Here is a 22147-nt window from a genome sequence, read left to right as displayed (position 1 = left end):
AGGACTGAGTTATCTCCAAGACCACCACCCTTCACACTAGTATCTGCCACCCCTGGGGAGATAAGATTAGGTGTTGCTGATGCCTTTGTGGTGTGAGGGGGAGAGAGATGGCTTGAGATATCTAGATCCAACCCTCACCCAAATTCCACCAGCCACCAACGGTGGGAGATGGTCCTCCCCCAGTAAGGGAATTTTCCCGAGTCAGATGATCACCCCATTGGACCACCACCATCTGTCCTCTATAAAAGGATTTCCCTGTCTCCTGCTCAAGGAGAAAGGTATCTCAGAGAGCCACACCTCTGTTCCATGCCTTCTCCCCATGAGAAGTACAAGGACTTCTCTCTTGGTTTCCTTTCCCTAGCACCTAAATAAACTATTATTTTATTCTAATTGGATTTGTGTGCAAGAGGGTGTAATTCTTTAAAGAGGAATTCCTAAGAACCCCTATCTCAACCCCCCCACTCCATTTCCCCCATAACATAATGTGAATGGGATGAACTCTCCTATAAAAAGGAAGCAGATAGCAGAGTGGATTAAAAACCAGAATCCTACAATATATTCTTTACAAGAAACACATTTGAAGCAGAGAGATATACACAGAGTAAAGGTAAAAGGCTAGAACAGAATATATTATACTTCAGCAGAAGTAAAAAAGCTGGGATAGCAATCCTTATTTCAGACAAAGAAAAAGCAAAAATTGACCTAATTAAAAGAGATAAGGAGGGGCAGCTAGGTGGTAAAGTGGATAGAGCACCGGCCCTGGAGTCAGGAGTACCTGGGTTCAAATCCGGCCTCAGACACTTAACACTTACTAGCTGTGTGACCCTGGGCAAGTCACTTAACCCCAATTGCCTCACTTAAAAAAAAAAGAGATAAGGAATGAAAATACATCTTGCTAAAAGGTATCATAGACAATGAAGTAAAATCAATACTAAACATATATGCACCAAGTGGTACAGCATCCAAATTCTTAGAGAATTTAACTGAGTTATAGGAAGAAATAGATAGTAAAATTTTATTGGTGAGAGACCTCAACCTCCCCCTCTCAGAACTAGATAAATCTAACCACAAAATTAATAAGAAAGAAATTAAGGAGGTGAACAGAATTTTAGAAAAATTAAATATGATATATTTTGGGAAAAAACTGAATGGGAATAGTGATACATGACACATACACAAAAATTGACCATGCATTACAGCATAAAAGCCTCACACTCAAATTCAGAAAGGCAGAAATAGTAAATGCATCCTTTTCAGATCATCATGCAATAAAAACTATGTGTAATAAAGGGCCATGGAAAGATACACCAAAAATTAATTGGAAACTAAATAATCTCATCCTAAAGAATAAGTGGGTCAAACAACAAATCATAGAAACAATAACTTCATCCAAGAAAATGACAATAATGAGATAGCATACCAAAATTTAAGGGGTGCAGCTGAAGCAGTTCTTTGGGGAAATTTTGTATCTCTAAATGCTTACATGAATAAAATGGAAAAAGAGGAAATCAGTGAATTAGGCATACAACTAAAAAAGCTAGGAAAAGAACAAATTAAAAATCCCCAATTAAATACCAAATTAGAAATTCTGACAATTAAAGAAGAGATTAATAAAATTGAAAGTAAGAAAACTATAGAATTAATAAATAAAACTAAAATCTATTCTATGAAAAAAACAATAAAATATATAAACTTTTGGTTAATTTTATTTTTTTTAAAAAGAAAGAAAAAAATAACAACAAATTACCAGTATTAAAAATGAAAAGGGTGAACTCACCACCAATGAAGAGGAAATTAAAGCAATAATTAGGAACCATTTTGCCTAACTATATGTCAAAAAATTTGATAATCCAAATAAAATGGATGAATATCTACAAAAATATAAACTGCCCAGATTAACAGAAGAGGAAATAAAATCCTTAAATAAGCACATTTTAGAAAAATAAATTGAACAAGCCATCAATCTCCAGGGCCAGATGGGTTTACAAGTGAATTCTTCTAAACATTTAAAGAACAATTAATTCTAATACTATGTAAACTATTTGGAAAAATAGGTGAAGAAAGAATCCTACTAAATTCCTTTTATGACAAAAATATGGTATTGATACCTAAACCAGGAAGAGCAAAAACAAAGAAAGAAAGTTATGGACCAATCTCCCTAATATATATATATATATATATATATATATATATATATATATATATATATATATATTTTAATGAGACAATTGGGGTTAAGTGACTTGCCCAGGGTCACACAGCTAGTAAGTGTTAAGTGTCTGAGGCTGGATTTGAACTCAGGTACTCCTGACTCCAGGGCCGGTGCTCTATCCACTGTGCCACATAGCTGCCCCCCTAATAAATATTGATGCAAAAATTCTCTCTCTCTCTCTCTCTCTCTCTCTCTCTCTCTCTCTCTCTCTCTCTCTCTCTCTCCCTCTCTTTTTGGTTTGGTGGAGCAATAAGTGTTAAGTGATTTTCCCAGGTTCACACAGCTAGTAAGTGTCAAGTGTTTGAGGCTGGATTTGAATGCAGGTCCTCCTGAATCCAGGGCCAGTGCTTTATCCACTGTGCCACCTAGCTGCCCCTGATGCAAAAATTCTAATTGGAATATTAGCAAAGAGATTACAGCAATTGATCACCAGGATAGTACATTATGATAAGGTGGGATTTATACCAGGAATGCAGGGCTGGTTCAATGTTAGGAAAACTATCAACACAATCAACCACATAAATAACAAAACTAACCAAAATCATGTGATTCTTTCAATAGATTCAGAGAAAGCTTTTGACAAAATACAGCACTCATTCCTATTAGAAACACTAGAAAGTATAGAAATAAATGGAGCTTTCCTTAAGATAATAAACAGTATCTATCTTAAACCATAAGCAAGCATTATATACAATGGGGATAAGTTAGAGGCATTCCCAATAATATGAGGGGTGAAACAAGGATGTCCATTATCACCACTTTTATTCAATATTGTACTAGAAATGTTAGCAATAAAAGAGGAAAAAGAAATTGAAGGAATTGGAGTAGGCAAGGAAGAAGCAAAACATCACTCTTTGCAGATGAGATGATGGTATACTTAGAGAATCCTAAAGAATCAACTAGAAATATCAAGAAGGTTAGTGGGCCAAAACTGTTAGGAGGCCTAGACTGACAGATGATCAATGCAGTAGATGGAGTACTTTAACATCAGTAGAAATAGGGATACTGGGACTGCTCAGATAAGTCATTCCTCCCTACCAGGGAAACACTTGATAGGGAAAGAATGGTTTGAGATAACAATTATCCTGAAAAGAAACAGTTTTTAAATTAGGGGACTATTTATATTTTAAAAGAGATTCTCCCCAGTACAAATGGAAGCCTACAACTTCTATTTTTTACATTATTCAAATAAAGTGAATTATCCTTTCCTTAGGGAAAAGAAAAACTGAACTTTGAGGGAGGGAAAGGACTGGGGTTGTATGTGGAAGAGTAAGATAGAATTTTGAAATTTGCTGAGACCATGATTGAAAGGCCAACAGTCAAAGCAGGTTTTGATTGGTATGGACTGAAGAACATCTTGGCTTAAGCAATTTATCACAGTTCCAGTTGGACCTGGATATCATTCATTGTCAGAGGACTGATTTCCCTGGTTGGGAACTACATTGGCAAACTGTGAACATATTTATCAGTCCAGGAAGGTGGAAACCAACCAGAGCCTAGGTGTGGGAGAAGCAGAAGGATCAGTCCTCAGAGCGTGCTTCTAGTTGGGTTCCATAGAGTATGTGCTGATATTTCCCTATATGCTTCTAATCCAACATTATATGGAGGAGACACAGAGGCAGCTACTTCTGGTCATGGATGAATGATGGAAGAATATTGTGTGGTGACCTGTTAGTCTTCTGGCTTAGTGGAGAACTGGAGGAGCTATCACTTGGGAGACACTGAGCCAGAAGTGACTTTTGACAAAAATATGTATACATACACACACACACATGTGTGTATATTAAGAACTCTAATGTTACATACAGTATACATAAATGTATGTATCATTAGAATTCTGAAGTCTTTCAAAAATGTTTAATAAATGTTTGTTGATTGATTTTGGCAGTTGATTACCATTTAATACCAGTTAATGCAGTCTCACATTATAAATAACCTGATTTTGTTTCATTCAAAGAGAATGGGTTGTGTTAGGGTGTGTGTGTGTGTGTGTGTGTTCAGGGAAGACTGATGTGTTCTGTGTATGTTTATTCTTTTCATATCATATGTGACTGTACATTTGGAGAGAGAATTGACTAGTTACAACTTTGGGAATTTGGGAAAGTCTCAAGAACCCAAAGAGGTCACCATGGCAGCCCTAGCTGGTACCTAAGTCCACCTGAGGCAATAGTAATAGGAGAGGGGGCAGCTAGGTGGTGCAGTGGATAAACACAGGCCCTAGATTCAGGAGGACCTGAGTTCAAATCCAGCCTCAGACACCTGACACTTAGTAGCTGTGTGACCCTGGGCAAGTCACTTAACCCTCATTGCCCTGCCCCGCCCAAAAAAAAATAGTAATAGGAGAAGACAGTGGTAATACCTACAGACAAATGTGCAAAAGATAGGAATCAGAGTATTGTGGTGGCTTCGGGAACCCTTATATTGAAAAGAAGTTCCACTTATGTACTCTAGAGAGGCACCTATTCTTGGAGCCCACCAGAGAGCTATACCTCAGGGAAGATTCCTGTGGCCTCCACCAAGGGAGAAAAGGAATCCTAGGGCCAGAAGTTTTGACAAATCTCTTGGCCACAAATGTTTTTTCCTCTTCTGCCCACCAACTTTTGTACCTTATATTTCAGTCCATTCTCCCCAAGAAACTTGTCATTTAGCAAAAGGATAGTGTGCCCTGTGGTTTGGGGAGATGTTATTGTTCTTGCCCTAGCTTCTTAGTAGATGTGCCTTTTTCTAAAACTCAGAGTCCACTGGATGATATTGGGAAACACATTGGGTGAGAGTTTGTGAGTGACAGTAGTAGGGACCCTAACCCCTCAGTATCCTGAAGGAGAGAAATAATGTCCTTCTCACTGGGAACCTAACCTGAGGCTAATGGAGAGGGAGGCAAAAATGCATGTTACAATTGAATCTATAGTAGAGAAGAGATCACTAAATAAGCAGGTATGGGGGTGGGGAGAGACAGAGAGATTGAGAGAGAGAGAGAGAAGAGGAAGCCTGGATAGAACTTTGGGGCACACCCATGGTTCGTGGCTATGGCATGTTGGATATTCAGTAAAGGAAACATTGTTCATTAATGTGTTTATTTTCTACAGTGTTTTAAAAAAAATAAGATTTTTATTGTTTCTATGTACTTTTTTGGTGGGGACAAATATTAACAGTCATATTATTCTTATTTTAAGGTGACCCTGAGTCTCCCTATACTTGTATAGAAGAGAAGGTTATTATAGGGAAATGGTCTGGCCTGTAATTTCCTTGTTCTAAACCTGTGGAAGGAGGAGGCTATTCCTTCCTTCAATTATTTTGGACTTGGAGTTAGAAGAGCCTTGGTTCATATCTAACCTCTGACATTTACTAGCTACTTCCACTCTCTATTCTTCAATTGCTTCATCTATAAAATGAAGAGGTTGGACTTGGTGATCTCAAAGGTCTTTTCCAGATGGACATCTAGGATACCATGGTCCTATGAACTCTGGTTAGAGGATCTCAGCATTCTTTATCCTTTTCATCTCTATCCATACCACTCAAATGGCCAGATCTCTACCTTAAGCAGTGGTGGTAGAGATGGCAGCTATGGGTCCTTTTCCTTCTCTCTTTTCAGCTCCCAGAGAGCTGGTCATGGTGGCAGAATGACCTAGTCCTCTCCTGATTAGTCCTCTACCCCTGACTCTGGGCAGCACATAGTGACCTCTCCACATCAATGTTCAGTCCTTTGTCACCTCAGTCCAAAGGTGCATATAGGGGAACATCTGATCTCTTTCTCTTTGATGGGTGTTGGTATCCAGTGTTGCTATCCAGGCCTCTCTCTGATGCTATTTTTTAAGAGTTTGTGTATGTTTGTCTTCCTCTTTTCTTAGGGTTATTATTTATTTGTGTCATTTTCACTGCAGGTAGGGGTAGAATACATCTAGTTCCTTGGTTTCTTTTTTACTTTACCATCTCAGAAGTCCCTTCAATAAAACTTCTTCATCCAGATTTTATTATCATTTTTATGGTAAGAAAATACCTGTTGGTGAAGCATGCCCCTCAACTCTAAGAGGTGTGAAATAAGCCATGTATTTTAAGATGTGAACAATGTATTGGTTGTTTTTAGTTAGGTATACTTTTATTTTTTGGAAGGAGGTAAAATGAGCAGGAAGGCTTTGGAAAATGGCATAAATTTTTTTTAATTGAAAATGGAGGATTATACTTAAAACTTAGCATATTCTATATTCCTATATTCCCTTGTTTTATGAAATAATACTTATGAAACAGAAAACAGAGTAAGATGGGAAGAGGAAAGGATTTTTGCAAATGAGGGAAACTCTCCTCAAGATAATGTGGCTCCTAGATAATAGTTTTTTAAAAAATGAGACAGGGGCAACTAGGTGGCACAGTGGATAAAGCACCAGCCCTGGATTCAGAAGGACCTGAGTTCAAATATGGTCTCAGACACTTGACACTTACTAGCTGTGTGACCCTGGGCAAGTCACTTAACCCCAATTGCCCTGCAAAAGAAAAAAAAAAACGGGACTCTGGAGGCAGAGCCAAGATGGTGGAGGAAAGGCTGTGACTCCTGCAAGTTCCAGATAAACCCTTCCACTCACTCCCAAATAATGCCATTAAAAAAAAACAACAACAGAGCAGCCTAATGCACATAAGAACAAAATGAGACTATTTTCCAGCCAAAGACAGCAATTGGCATCACCTGCTGATCAGGCTGAGAGTGGAACTCAGTGTGTGGTCCAGACCTAGCCAGAAACAGACACTGCTTCCAATGCCTTAGAGACTTCAGTGCCAGCTGCTTCTTCTGAGACAGCTCACAGACCAGTGAGGAGGTTCGGTGGTTGGCCGGGATGAAGTGGCTGCAGTCTCTGCTGGAATTGGGGCAAGGCACCCTGGTTCTGAACCAGTGGGCCAAATCGAGTGGTGGAGGCCCAGTGGGGGAGAGGCACAGGCATGCCAAGCTTCCAACCATGGAGAATCAGTTTTCAATCAGACATCTGCTTCCAGGATGAGATGAGTAGGCAAAAAAGATAATGAACAATAGACAGCTTCTTGTAGGGAGGGGTAGAACAGAATACACCCTCAGAAGAAGATAACAAAGTCAAAGCTCCAACATCCAAAGCTTCCAAGAAAAATATGAATTGGTCTCAGGCCATGGAAGTACTCAAAAGGGAATTTGAAGAGAAAGTAGGAGAGATAGAAGGAAAATTTGAGAGATGGAGGAAAGAATAGAAAGAGAAATGAGACCAATACAGGAGAGTCATGAGAAAAAAAGTCAGCTTGAAAAGCCAAATGGGAAAGGAGATACAAAAACTCTCTGAAGAAAATAATTCCTTAAAATTTAGGATTGAAAAAATGGAAGTTAATGACTTTATGAGAAACCAAAACACAGTAAAGCAAATCCAATTGAATAAAAAATAGAGGGCAATATGAAATATCTCTATGGAAAAAACAGCTGACCTGGAAAATATATCCAGGAGAGAGAATTTGAAAATCATTGGAACATTTGAAAATCATTGGCCATGATCAAAAAAAGAACCTAGACATCATCTTCTAAAAAATTATCAGGGAAAATTGCCCTGATATTCTAGAAGGAGAAGGTAAATTAAAAATTGACAAAATCACCCCCTGAAAGAGATCCCAAAAGGAAAACTTCCAGGAATATTATAGCCAAATTCTAGAGCTCCCAGGTCAAGGAGAAAAAATTGCAAACAGCTAGAAAAAAGGAATTCAAATACTGTGGAGCTACTATAAGCATAAAACAATATCTAGCAGCATCTACATTAAAGGAATAGAGGGCATGGAATATGACATTCCAGAGTGGAAAGGAATTGGCACCTACCCAGCAAAACTGATCATGTTTTTTCAGGGGAAAAAATGGGACTTCAATGAAAAAGAGGACTTTCAGGCATTTGTGATGAAAAGATCTGAACTGAATAGAAAATTTGACTTTCAAATACAAGACCCTAGAGAAGCATAAAAAGGTAGACAGGAAAAAGAAATCATTAGGGATACTAAAAGATTCAACTGTTTACATTCCTACATGGGAAGGTAATACTTCTAACTCAGAAGATCTTTCTCAGTATTAGAGCAGCTGAAAGGAATATACTTAGAGGGCACAGGTGTGAATTGAATATGAAAGGATGATATCTGTAAAGCATTTATTTTTTGTTTATCCTTGTTTTTTGTGGGGCAGGCAGGGTGGGGTGTCTTATGTCTGGGGCTGGATGTGGGCTTGGGGCCTCCTGGGTCCAGGGCTGGTGCTTTGTCCACCATATCATCTAGCTGACCCATGATGACATCTTCAAAGTAAAGTTAAGGGGTAAGAGGAATGAACTGGAAGAAAGAGAAAGGGAGAGGTGGATTGGGGAAAAGTAGTTCACATAAAAGAAACAAGAAAAAGCTTATGGAGTACAGGGGAAGATGTGGAAGGAGCCAGGGAGGCAGTGAGCCTTACTCTCATCAGAATTGGCTAAAAGAGGAAATAACATACACACTCAAGAGGGTATAGTAATATATCTTGTCCTGTGGGAAAGCGGGAGGGGAAGGGGATAAGGGGTGGGGGGGTGGGGGGGGGAGGCAATTGAAGGAAGGGGAGATTGGGGGAAGGAGAAGTAAAAAGCAAAACACTTTCAGGGAGGGTTAGGGTGAAGGAAGATAGAAAATAGAGTAAATATCAAGGGGAGGGAATAAGATGGAGGGTAATACAATTAACAATAGTAACTGTGAAAGAAATGATGAGCAGGATGCTATCAGAAGGACATATGAAAAATGCAAACCATCAATAGAGATAGAACTGATGGTATCTAAATACAGATTGAAGTATGATTTTATTTGTTAGCTCCTCTTTCTACAGGTATTTTGTTTATTTTCTTTCACAACCTGACTAATGAGAAGATGTTTTACATAATGCACATGTATGACTTATATTGAAATGCTGGATTTCATAGGGAGGAATGAGGAGGGAGGGAAGAAGAAAATTTAGAACACAAAGTTTTCAAAAATCAATGTGGGGGCAGCTAGGTGGTGCAGTGGATAAAGCAATGGCCCTGGATATAGGAAGACCTGAGTTCAAATCCAGCCTCAGACACTTAACACTTACTAGCTATATGACCCTGGGCAAGTCACTTAACCCCAATTGCTTCACCAAAAAAAAAAAAAAAACAACACCCAAAATCAATGTGAAAAGTAATGATGAGCAGGAGTTCAGAGAAACCTGGAAGGACTTACATGAACTGATGCTGAGTGAGAGGAGCAGAACCAGGAGAACATTGTATATATAGTAACAGCAACATTGTGTGATAAATAATGGTGATAGACTTGGCTCTTTTTAGAAATGCAATGGTCCAAAACAATTTCAAAAAACTTCATAATAGAAAATGTTCTCAACATCAAGAAAAAAGAACTGTGGTTTATGAATGCAGATTGAACCATACTGTTTCTACTTTGGAGCTGGGTTTTTTTCCCTTCTTTTTTGAGGTTTTTTCTTTGTGCTCTGACTCTTCTTTCACAATATGACTAATGCAGAAATGTTTAATATGATTGCACATATATAACCTATATTGAATTGCTTTCTGTCTTTGGGAGAAGGGAAGGAAAGGAGGATGGGAGAAAAATTTGGAACTAAAAATCCTATGAAAACTGTTGAAAACTATCCTTATATGTAACTGGAAAATAATAAAATACATGACTGCCAAAAATACACACAAAAATATTGCCCAGACCCTAAGGCATGAGCACTGCCCTTGTAAAATGAAGGTGAGTAAACCCTAGATCCAGCCTTTTCAGTGTCACTTTCCTCAGAGATTCCCATGACATCATTCCCTAAATGACCCTGTACATGGTATATATGAAGGTGTAGAATAGAAGAAAACTGAGAAATAAAACCAAAGTAAAACAAACATTTTTGTTAATGACAACCATCCTTTTATATATAAATATATATATATGAATATATATATTCATCTATCCATTATTTTATTCATTCAAAAGGTATCTGATGAGCTCCTGCTAGGTAGAAGACATTATGCTAGATGAATATAAGAAGCAGCTGAAGCATCCAGGTACCCTGAGGGAGAGATAGGAGCCAGCACATGCCAAGCAAGTCAAACCACCACCACCACCACCACCACCTTGACCACCATCTTCTCTCGGACTAGGAGAGACAGCCTAGGACCCTGAACCCAAGAGCCTTAGAAATACTATTCCTCCTGGTCCAGTGCCTTCAGCCATTATCTAAGGAAGATGCATCCCTGTCAAGATGTAGCCTGCCAATTACTCCCACAGGTACTATAGCCACAGGTACTGAAGACCCAGAAGAGAAAGTTCTTGCCACTGCCCAATGTTTCTATACCAGAAACTAATATGATTTTATCAGTAGGAATGACATTAAGGAAGAAACATTAGCATTTCCTTTGTGGCTATACTCTCTAAGCACCATGGGACCTTTCCATTTGATTTACAGCCCAAATCTTCTCATATATACTGTCTCTCTCATTAGAACATGATCACCTGAATAGCAAGGACAGTCTTCATTTTCTATATGTATTCCCAACACTTGGCACAGTGCTTTGCACAGAGTAAGAATCTAATAAATGCTTTGTTCATTTATTTATCAGCAGTGGAAAGACCACAAGCATCAGGTTGAAATACTAACAATTGTCTATGACTTTGGATGAGTCACCAAGCTTCTCTTGGCCTTAGAGTCCCCCCACCCCAACTCCCATGCAAAATAAGAGATTTTGGCTTTTGAGTCTTGCCCTCATGGAGTGTACAGACTAATGGGGGTGGGGGTGGGGAGGTAAGGCATTCATCTAAATAAGTATACCTCAAGTAGCAAGTATAACATAAATAATAAGACTGTGTACAAAAGAGATCACTGGTCATTTTGCGTCTGGAACATAGACACATCTTAGCACGAATGCGGCTTCATACCCGGCAAACCCTCCAAAACACCATTTGATCTTTACTGACATTTACTTGGTAGACACCAAATTAAGCTGCATGGGCTGCGTCATTGTTTGATCTTTGCTCCTTAAACAACAACCAAATAGTATCTAGAAATTAAAAAACCTTTTATCTTTCGCTGTCTTGTTTGTCTTCCCTTTCCACTTTTTATATGCAGTGCTTGTGTTTTTATAAGGTCAAGGCAAAGTTGGTGATTAAATAAACTTTGTGATACCTGCAGTATTGCTTGCAAAGGGGTTACAAGTCTACAGAAGGGCTTGGCAAAAGCTCTGATTTTTGACTAAGACCATAGTGGAGATTGCCAACATGAGTGATTCTGATCTTTACTCTTCTGTGCTGCTTTATAATTGAGGATATCTTAGCCACAGTAGCTCATGTTTTCAGGGCCAGATCTCTGTCTCTCTATCCTTGTCTTTTTGTCTCTGTTTTTAGATCTTACTCTGTCTTTTACTGTCTCTGTGCCTCTCTCTCTCTCTGTCTCTCTCTGTCTCTCTGTCACTCTCTCTGTGTCTCTCTCTGTCTCTCTGTCTCTCTCTGTCTCTCTCTGTCTGTGTCTGTGTCTGTCTCTCTTTCTCTGTCACTGTTTCTGTTTTCCTCTGCCTCTCCCCCCACCCTGAACTTAAGAAAAGCACAAAGTTCCAATGAAGCAGACAAGTTTTCATTACTCCTTTCACTCCTAAAATTTCAATGATTCACCATTTCATAGAAAGAGGAAAAAGCAAATCCTGACTGAATGATATTTTATACACACACACACACACACACACACACACACACACACACCCCTGTGTACAATCTTATGAATTGTTCTAAATCTGAAGCAGTTCTCTTTATTTTCCAGTTTTCTAATTCAAAATTTGCATGTTTATCTATTTTCTTCTTCAGGAAATCATAAGAAATTGAATAGTTCCTTCTAGGTTCAGGCAAAAGGGGCAGTTATTCTGATTGTTAACCTAAGGCAGAGGGAGGTCAGGAGAACAAGCTGTGTATCTCCTATGTTCAACTCTGATTTCTCCCCTGTCATTTTGTAGATTCCATATTGCCTTATAATTTTTTCACTTTCTTGTATAGCTGTTGAGACTTTACAGATGGACTTTAAATCATGTCTTCTATTTTTGTAAACTATGGTGCCTGGAACTGTGCCGGATATATAGTACATTCTCTAAATTTAAAATTTTGAAAAGTGTTGTGTTTTTTTTTTCTTTAATTGAAGGAAATGACATTTACTTGAAGCAATATCTTGAAAAATCCCTTTGTCAAGATCTGCAATCACATTGACATCTTGGTCCGTGTTGAATATACATGGGCAAGGGGAAAGAGATTGACATGGACAGACAGATGGACAGAAAGTAGAGTTGCATAGTGGACAGAGAAATAGCTATGAAATTGGGAAAAAAAAACCCAACTAGGTTTAAGTCCTGTCTCTGACACATAACTAGCTGTTATAAATATAGGCTATAGGTAAACAGACAATAAGCTTTTGTATACTAAATGATTGCTATCTGCCAGGCACTGTGCCAAGCACTTGGAATACAAATAGAAGTCAAAAATATCCATCCTTGCCCCCAAGGATGCCCTCATTCTAATGGGGAGAAGATACCACATAAAAGAGAGATGAAGAGAAAAGGGGAGAAGCTACCTTAGTAGGAGGCTAGTGGTGAAGTCTAGAGGGTGAAAACTACAACTAGGATGGAAATGAAGCATGGCCAGCTTGGACTTTCACCCAAAATGGAGCCCATGAAAGAAATTCACCAATGGGAGAAGGGGCCTGGCATGGCAGAAGGATATTCCTTGATGAGAAGGCCCCATGAACCAAGGGAAGTTCAAAGGGCAGAAGGTAGTATGGAATGATGGGAGAAAAATGTCTGGAGTTCAAGTCCTGGCTTAAGTCAGTTGCTATCTGAGTGACCTTGGACAAATCATTTAACCTTTAGGAACCTCAGTTTCTTCAGCTAAAAATAAAGGATAAGACTAGAAGACCTCCAAGGTCCCTTAAAGTGTTAAATCTTATTGTTCATTTGTGTCCGACTCCTAGTGACCCTATTTTGGGATTTTCTTGACAAAATATTAGAGTGGCTCACCATTTTTTTCTCCAGCTTATTTTACAGATGAGGAAATTGGGGCAAAAAAGATTAATGACTTGCCCTGAGTCACACAGCTAGTAACTGTCTGAGGCTAGATTTGAACTCATGAAGATGAGTTTTCTGATTCCAAACCCACTGATCTATTCACTATGGCACTACCTAGCTGTTCAGCTTTCAATTCATGTTCCTCTAGCTCCTGTAATGCCTTAAACTCTTAGCATCCCAGGCAAATCTTTAAGGCTATAATATATAGAAAATAACATAGATAAAGGGAATTTGCACACTGGGTATTCTTTAAACTGGTGGAATTACACATCTGAACAAAAAAAATTTATATCCCTAAAAAAAACCAAACCCACCAATGTCCTTTATTTATTTTTTTTTTTTTTGCAGGACAATGAGGGTTAAGTGACTTGCCCAGGGTCATACAGCTAGTGTCAAATGTCTGAGGCTGGATTTTTACTCAGGTCCTCCTGAATCCAAGGCCAGTGCTTTATCCACTGTGCCACCTAGCTGCCCCCCAATGTCCTTTAAATACACGCACACATGTATATGTATGTGTATATATGTGTGTGGGGGTCTGTGTACATATACATATACATATACATATACATATACATATACATATACATATACATATACATATACATATACATATACATATACATATACATATATATACATATATATCCCTAGCTCCTAGCACAGTATCTTGTACACACTTAAGCACTTAGCAAGTGTTTGATGCATGAATATTATAGTACAGTATAGTGATATATATTTTTTTGTCATGTGATCTCACTTTATAAGTTTTTCCTCAAATTCAAACAAAACCAGGACACATCTAGAGATAAACCTTTTCATTATGGAGGGATTTAATTGCATTCAAGCTGCCTGGGATGGACAGCCATTTAGGAGTTCATATTTAAACCACCCTAGGCTCTGAGCTCATTAGTTCACTGTCTATTGAGCAGTGCTATGTCTGGTCAATGATTGAAGGAAGGACATCCAAGAAAAATTCATGGTGCAAAGGAAATGGTCTGGGTGAATGATAGCCTTCCCCCTTAGTGATAGCAGAGCTAGCAGCCCAGGAATAGCTGGAGGAGGTGTCTTTCCCATTAGACCTAAAGCCTCAATAGCGATCACTTAGCCCTTATGAGAGTCCATGACACTTGAGTCTTAGTGATTAGGAAAACGATTGTTTGTGCCAATTTGCTAAAATCCAATTTATATAATTACATTCAGCAGTGCCACAATTTACCCAATGGCTTGTTTTCAGCATTTTTTGTCACATTGGAATTTCTCAGTCCTTAGTGAAACAAAAGTTCAGTTGAACTTTTAATGATTGGCCTCGAAATAAAATATCATTCTCTCCTGGGTTTATCAAAAGTTGTACTACTGCAGAGATTAGGCAATTTCTCCCTTTGTATTTGTAATCGACAGTCTCTATTTTCATGCCTAGTAAGTCCTGGTGTATTCTGGGGTGGTCCCAGGTGTGCCAAAGACTGCAAAACATATTGGAAAACACTAATCTTATTCAAAAATTATAAATACAAGAAGACATACAGGTTGGGTGCTCAAAATACCCAGAATGTGTTATGTTAAACCCTAGGTAAATAGTTTGCTTATTCACTATTCAGTTCCAAGGCAACAGCTCCCATTGTATCTTAAAACTCATTCTACCCCTCAATTGAAATTAGACTCTGTCTTCTTTTCAGAGGATATTCCACTATCTTCCAGTCCAGATTCTAGGGCTTTAGAATCTTTATTAAATTCTCTGGACCCACTGAATAGAGAAGAATCAACCTTTGAGTATTCCACTCTATTACATCCAAAGGACATTCTATCCATTATCCTCTGACTACCTTTCATAAAATTCCTCTTTAAGAGTGTGGTAACTCAAGCTAGCATAATACAGCAGAACAAAAATTGTCTTTCTAGATAAAAAACCTGGGTTCAAATCATTCCTTTAGTGCTCACTTCTTATGCAACCTTGGACAATCAATTTACCTTCCTGAGCCTGAGTTTGCTCACCTGTAAAATGACTAGATAGTTTCTGAGGAGTCTTCCAGCTGTAGATCTAGGGCCCTATGATTCCTGTTGGATGCTGTTATCTTTGGTGGGCCCCCGAAAGGTCTATCTAACACAGCAGTTCTTCATTGGTGCAAATCACTCATCTAGATTATCATCAGGTCTTTGGCCTCAATCTATTGCTACCTCTTCTTCCTTAGCCTTGGGATTCTGATTCTGGACCCCTGACCACATCTACTACATAGTGACTGGGAAAGGGAACAATCATTTATTAAGTACCTACTTTGTGTTCAGCACTATGTTAAGTAATTTACAGATATTTCTTTTGGTTCTCACAATAGCTATGGAAGGTACGTGCTATTATTATTTCCATTTTAGAATTGAGTGAACTGAGACAGAAGTCTATGGCTCTTTTTAAGTTTTCAGTCTTGTTTGAACTCTCATTCTAAGATTCCTTCCCAACCACCTCCATTATCCCATTGCCTGACCAACTCCAGTTTCCACACTGCCCATCTTCACAGTCTGAATTTTTTTTTTTATTAAACACATGGTTCCTTCTCCTATAAGAACCCACAGTAAATTCTCTGATCATCTGTCACACCTTTCCCAGCTGGGTCAATCAGCTAGCTCTTACCCACCTGTGATCTTATCAATTGATGCAATGGGACACAGTCACCTGCTCACTCACTGAAGCCTGAGTCCCCTTCTCTGGTTCTTTCCACTTCCCAGATAAGACATTCACTTTTGAACCTCCACTTGGGAGCTCTTAGAGGAAAATAATGAATCTGGCCAACTCCTCTACACGAACTCTTCTCTCAGTTTAATTGTGAAGTGGAATGTTTTAATTGATTTTATTTAAATTTGAAATTCATTTAGATAAGAGAACACTAATGTAAATGCAATGTTGTGTACTGCAAAGCTTTTTTTTTTAAAATAATTTTCAAAGTACTTTGTAGCCTCAACAGCAGTCAAGTAATTTTCAAAGTACTTCAGAAACAAAGGGTTATTTTCAGATGGGTCATTAAACTAAATCACTGGAGAAATTCGCTCTGGCTTTCACTAGCACCCATACTGTGGCTCATGGAAATTAAAATCGAGGGAACAGTGGCTATTTTCAAGTCCCTTTCCTTGGTTAAGGAAATCTATAAATTACTACTAGGTTATCTAGCAAAATAGTTCTCATGGAGGAAGGTTCAAAGTGAAACAGGGGTCTCAGGATCTCTCCAACCTGGATTCTTATTGGTTTGTATCATCCCTTCTCCTAGGGGAGTCCTCTGCATTCCTTGGCTCACCCCAGAGAAGAGTAAGCTGATTCACCCCTCCTCAAGAAAGTTCACTTTATAAAACCTAGTCAATAAATATCTCTGCAACATTCCATAAGGGGGGGGAGGGAAAGTTCATGTGGAATATCTCTAGCTCTGAATTTTACAATATTTCATTTTTTTTTAGTAAATAGGATTTTTTCCATGTAAAGATAGTTTTTTTAAATTCATTTTTTAAATAAGATTTTGAGTTCCAAATTTTTCTCCCTCCCTCCCTTTTGTCCCCTCTCCCCAATATGGCAAGCAACCTGATATAGGCTATACATGTACAATCACATTAAATATATTTTCAGGGGGCAACTAGGTGGCACAGTGGATAAAGCACTGGCCCTGGATTCAGAAGGACCTGAATTCAAATTCAGCCTCAGAAACTTGACATTTACTAGCTATGTGATCCTGGGCAAGTCACTTAACACTCATTGCCCTGCCCCCACCCCCAAAAAAACAACTCCACATGAGTCATATTATGAAAGAAGAATCAAGAACAAAAGGGAAAAGCCATGAAAAACAACCCCCCAAAAAGTCAAAATTGTATGCTTTGATATGTACTCAGACTCCATAATTCTTTCTCTGGATGTAGAGAACATTTTCCATCACCAGTCCTTTGGAATTGACCTGGACCATAAAATATTTCATTTAAGAAGGGTTTAGTTGAAGAAAAAGAAGGATTTAATTTACTATGACCCAGCAGCACTGGCTTTCTTGCTATTCCTCATACACTGTATCTCACAACTTTGTATCTTTGCATTGACTGTTCCCCATGCCTGGAATGCTCTCCCTCAACTTCTAATCCTACCATCTGAGTCCTGCTCACTGCTAGTGCCTTCTTTATTAGATTATCTCTTATTTACATTGCATATGTCTTGTATGTACATAGCTGTTTGCATGCTGTCTCCTTCATTACGATGTGAACTCTTTGATAGTAAATATGTTTTTGGCCTCTCTTTGTATTCCCCAATACTTAGCACTGCATCTGGCACCTAGCAAGTATTTAATAAATACTTGTTGACTGATTAACAGATTGATCCACTGTGTAACTACATCTGTAGTGCAATGAGTTGCATTATACAAAACTTGCATGATGCCCATTACCTTCTTGTTCTCTTCTCTTACTGATGGTGCCTCTGTGCATGTCATTAGTATATTATTTTTAGCAACTGATAATCATAGGAATCACTTAAAGCAATTTAAATGAAAAGGCAGCTGGACTTTACCATCCCTCCTCACTTAAAACTTACCAAAATGACCTTTAAAAGATCTTGTATTAAGTTGATAGCAAGTTGCCTTCAGGAGAGTAGAGCAAAAGTCATTTGTTGGCTTTAACTAGCAAAGCTCTGAGAGTTCACAGCCCCCACAGTGATCACATTTACTTTGGTTTCTTAGGTTATTTGAACTGAAAGAAACTTGTAGAGAGCACTTGGTCCACTTTCTCTATTTCATAGACTGATGTATGTCCTTACAAGAAAGTTGCTATAGGAAGTCCCTAATAGGGCACTAGCTGTTGCATTTGTTGGGTAGGGTGCAGTCGGACTACAGGTAGGTCGAACTACTTAAATTGTTATTTAATCTATAGAAGAATGGGTATAGCTTAGTCAGGTTTAGTACATTTAGCCTGCACTAAAATGGGTGGAATAGGGTGGTAATATTCAGATAATTTTATCCTGTGGACATGAGGGTTATGGTTTTGAGATTGTTCCCACCCTCAGAAGCATAGATTTGAAATTTGGAAGAGACCTTAGATGTAATTTAGTTCATCCCTCTTGTTAAACAGATGAAGAAACTGAGGCCCAGAGAGTTTAAATACCTTGCCCAAAGTCACACAGGTAGTAAAGTTGAACCCAGTCTATCTGACTCTAAATCTAGTACCTTTCTCCCTTACTTCCTGATATTATTATTTCTCTTTAGACATGTAGAGTTATAGTGGGGCACCCAAGTAAGGAATTGCTATCTATGTCTAGAGTTTGGGTGGGAAGTTAGAACTAGAGTATATGGGATGTCTCTTTAGGAGGTGTGAGGGGAAGGGATACTGGGAGAAATTCTGGTGATATAAAGAGTAAAAAGATATCACTAAAATTTTATTTTAAAGAGAACTAGAATTAGAGAATTGAGAATCATCTTTATTGAAGAAATAGAAGACACATTTTCTTGGGGAAATTTCTGTGAGTTGGTAATGATTACTGACCCAATATCATATAGCTCTTAATGTAGGTGAGTAATATGCAGTTTAGTTTTATCAGATTTTGGGAATGTCTTACCCAGTAAGAAAGAAAGGGAGGGGGAAGATAAGTGAGGGAGAAAATTTCTATGAATTATAGATTTGAATTCACCGAGTTTATGGATAAAGGAAAAAGAAAGAGTAGGATCAAAAGAAGTCTAGAAGGATCATATATGTATGGATATAGAGTTGGAAAGGACCCTAAAGGCAATCTAGTCCAAGATTCTTATTTTATAGATGATGTAACTGAGGCTCCAAAGAATTAAATAATTTGACCAAGCTCATACAGGGGTCAAATGGTAGAACTAGAATTCAAACTGAGGTCCTCTGATTTCCAGTCCAGTGGGGTATATGGCACTTTGCATCCTTAGTCTCTTATCTCTCTACCAATAGAAAGAAAATGTGTTTCATTATTAGTTCTCCAAGTAGACATTGGTCATTATGGTAATTAGAGTTCTACTGGATGATATTAACTTTTTTTCCTTTTCTCCAACTTTTCAATTCAGCCTGAGAATTTTTCCTCAGCAGCACAGCTCCAATTTGATCATGGTTGTAAATGGAAAGAAGGGATTGAGATTTACTTTACAGAAATTCATTTTATGGCCTAATTTTCTGGAATGTCACTTTTTGATGAAACCAATTTAAGGTCATTTAAAATCTTGCTAGGAGATTATTTTGAAGACATCCAGAAACAGAAATGTTCCCTGGCCAATGAGACAAAGGGTTTTAGAATTGACTGTATCAGAGGCTAGGTGGCAAAATTCCTTGCTGCTCAAAATGTGCTAAGGGAAATGTTTAATGAGTTTTAAAACTTAACCTTTATTTGTTAATAAGGTATTGATCAGGAAAGTGGAGGGAATCTTGGAGTGCTATATTTCAAAAAGAAAAAGAAAGCCACCAGCTGAGAAAGTATCTCAGACTGAGGGAGAAAAATCTAATAGGTGTTTTTGAACTTTCAGATTAGAGACATAGTTACATAATTTGTTTTCTCTCTTCTGCTTCTGTACATAGAAAGTTGGGGAAAAGCAAGAATTGGAAATAAGGAAAAAAATTTAGTACTTGTTCTTCTCTTCCTTTCCCCTGCACTGGCCAACCATCCTTTGGATTGGGAAGAATAAAGCAGAATCCTTAGTATCAAAGCTGTGGAGGATGAGAAGGGCTTATAGGATCTGGAGGTGAGAGGGTATTTTCAAAATACATAGCCCAATTCTCTCATTTTTCATAGGAATAAACTGAGGTTCAAAGAAGTGAAATAACTTATCCAAGGTCAGAAAGGGAGTAAATGGTACAGCTTGTAATCAAACTGAGGTCGTCTGCCTTCAGATCTTTTCCATTTTATCTGGGGTGTCAAACTCAAATAGAAATTTGGACCACTAAACCATACATAAGGTTTCCTGTGGGCTGTGTATTAACTGAGAAAACCATATGTTAACATTATCTATGTTCTATTGCATTTTTATTTATTTTGTTAACTATTTCACAATTACATTTTTATCTGGGTCAGGCAGCATTTGTGAATGTTGGGGACAACCCAGAGTTGGTGTGTTTGACACCTCTAAACTACATCCTTCTGCCTCTTACGGGACTCTGAATTATTCAGGAGATATCTATTTTTTTTTTTACAATTTCCAAAATTATTTTTATTATCAGGCTTTTGTACTTTAGTTTTCCTTCTCCTGTAAGGTCTTTGTGCCCCGGAGGTGACCAGTAAGAAGGGCAACAGTGAGACCGACCTTTCACCCAGCTGGGGCATCTCTTCGAATGGTGGATGGTTTTCCAATATGCTGGTGATTACCTCCTCCAAAGGGATGTTCCACAGGATTCATGGCCACACCCTGGACACGAGGCCAGCAGTGTCTCTTGGCCTTGCATTTGTGGTAGGCACGACCTGCCTTAAGGATAGGTTTATCAATACGACCTCCTCCAGCAATAACACCAACAACAGCTCTGTTTGCAGAGATGACTTTTTTAGAGCCTGAAGGTAGCTTCACCCATGTTTTGTGGGAAATCACTGGCATAGTTTCCAAATGCTCGAGCAAGCTTACCCAGATCCCGAGGCTTTTCTTCAAGACAGTACACAATGGTCCCTTCAGGCATAGTGCCAGCTGGGAGGACATTGCCGATATTGAGCTGAGCTTTCTTACCACAGTACACAAACTGGCCAGTATGAATGCCTTCAGCAGCAGTGAACAGCTCTGGCTTCTTTTTAAATCCGTAAGGATGTCGAAATGCTACTTTTGCAAGAGGAGCCCCTCGGCCTGCATCATGCATTATGTCCATTACGATACCTTTAATGTAGCCATGCCTCTCGGCCAAGTCAACAGCCCGGAGTTTGACGGCTCCTTTCCTGTGTTTTACGTGAGCACGGAAGACAGAGCCCGCGCCCTGTCTCTGACCACGAATCACCCGGCCCATCTTGAGCGGTCTGGCTCTGGACTTGCTAGAAAGAGCAGGAGATATCTATATTAAAGCATGTGAAAGAGGGAGATAAAAATAAATTTTAAAAGCTAGATCTTCACAATTAAACACACACACACACATATCACCCCATGCGGACTACTCCCCCAACATGACACATGAATTAGCAAGTTACTTCCTCAGTTTCAAGGGGTAGTGGGGGGGGGTATTCAATCTTATCTCATGAGCCCCTATTCTTGTGTTTCCTGTTTAGTAGTCCACCAATAATAGATACAATTAGCACTCAGCAAAAGTATTTACTAAGATGATGTGATAACACAAAAACAAGAGCTAAAAATCATCCCTTCCCCATGTAAACTTGAGGCATCATCTTAGGCAAATACACATAGCATCTATGGGAAAAGTAGGCACATGTTTAGAGTTTAGTGTAAGGAAAATGTAGGGAACATATTTTGACAAGTCGATTCACAACTCAAAAACTATAGATTCTTGATATTCTTTCTGTACAACAGAACTATTGATTACCAGGGCTTTTAAGCCCACAGCTGCTCTCTTCTTTACAACCACTGGTTACTCTTCTTGAAGCTACTGTTAACCTTGAGTGATTGCTTCTATATACCTGAGTCTATCACAGGAATCTGTATCTTTGATGAATGGGATGTCTCCTTTTGGGAAAAAGCTCCACTGCTAGATGGCATGGCCATTGGGAGGGAGAGATTCCCTCTCCGGGATTTTTTCATTTGTCCATTAGCTACTCCCAGAATTTCTTGGACTCCTGAATTCTCAAAGTTGTTGATAAATTCCAGGCTTAGCCATTTGAATACATTCATAGAACACAGAAAGAAAAGTAAAGATTCTTGAATTGCATCAAAGACAGATTCACTTTTCATAAAATTCTCATTAGTTGTTGGCTTTTCTACAC

At 38.6% G+C, this 22147-nt stretch overlaps 1 pseudogene; it reads right to left on the bottom strand.

The window, feature by feature from the left end:
• Positions 1–20468: 20468 nt before the first annotated feature.
• On the bottom strand, positions 20469–21222 carry LOC122732647 (annotated as a pseudogene).
• Between the last annotated feature and the right edge of the window lie 925 nt (positions 21223–22147).

The sequence above is a fragment of the Dromiciops gliroides genome, chromosome 6 (genome assembly GCF_019393635.1).
Source record: "Dromiciops gliroides isolate mDroGli1 chromosome 6, mDroGli1.pri, whole genome shotgun sequence".
NCBI classification, from domain to species: domain Eukaryota; kingdom Metazoa; phylum Chordata; class Mammalia; order Microbiotheria; family Microbiotheriidae; genus Dromiciops; species Dromiciops gliroides.
The sequence above is the reverse complement of the archived record's forward strand: the minus strand, read 5'-3'. Positions and strand labels throughout refer to the sequence as shown.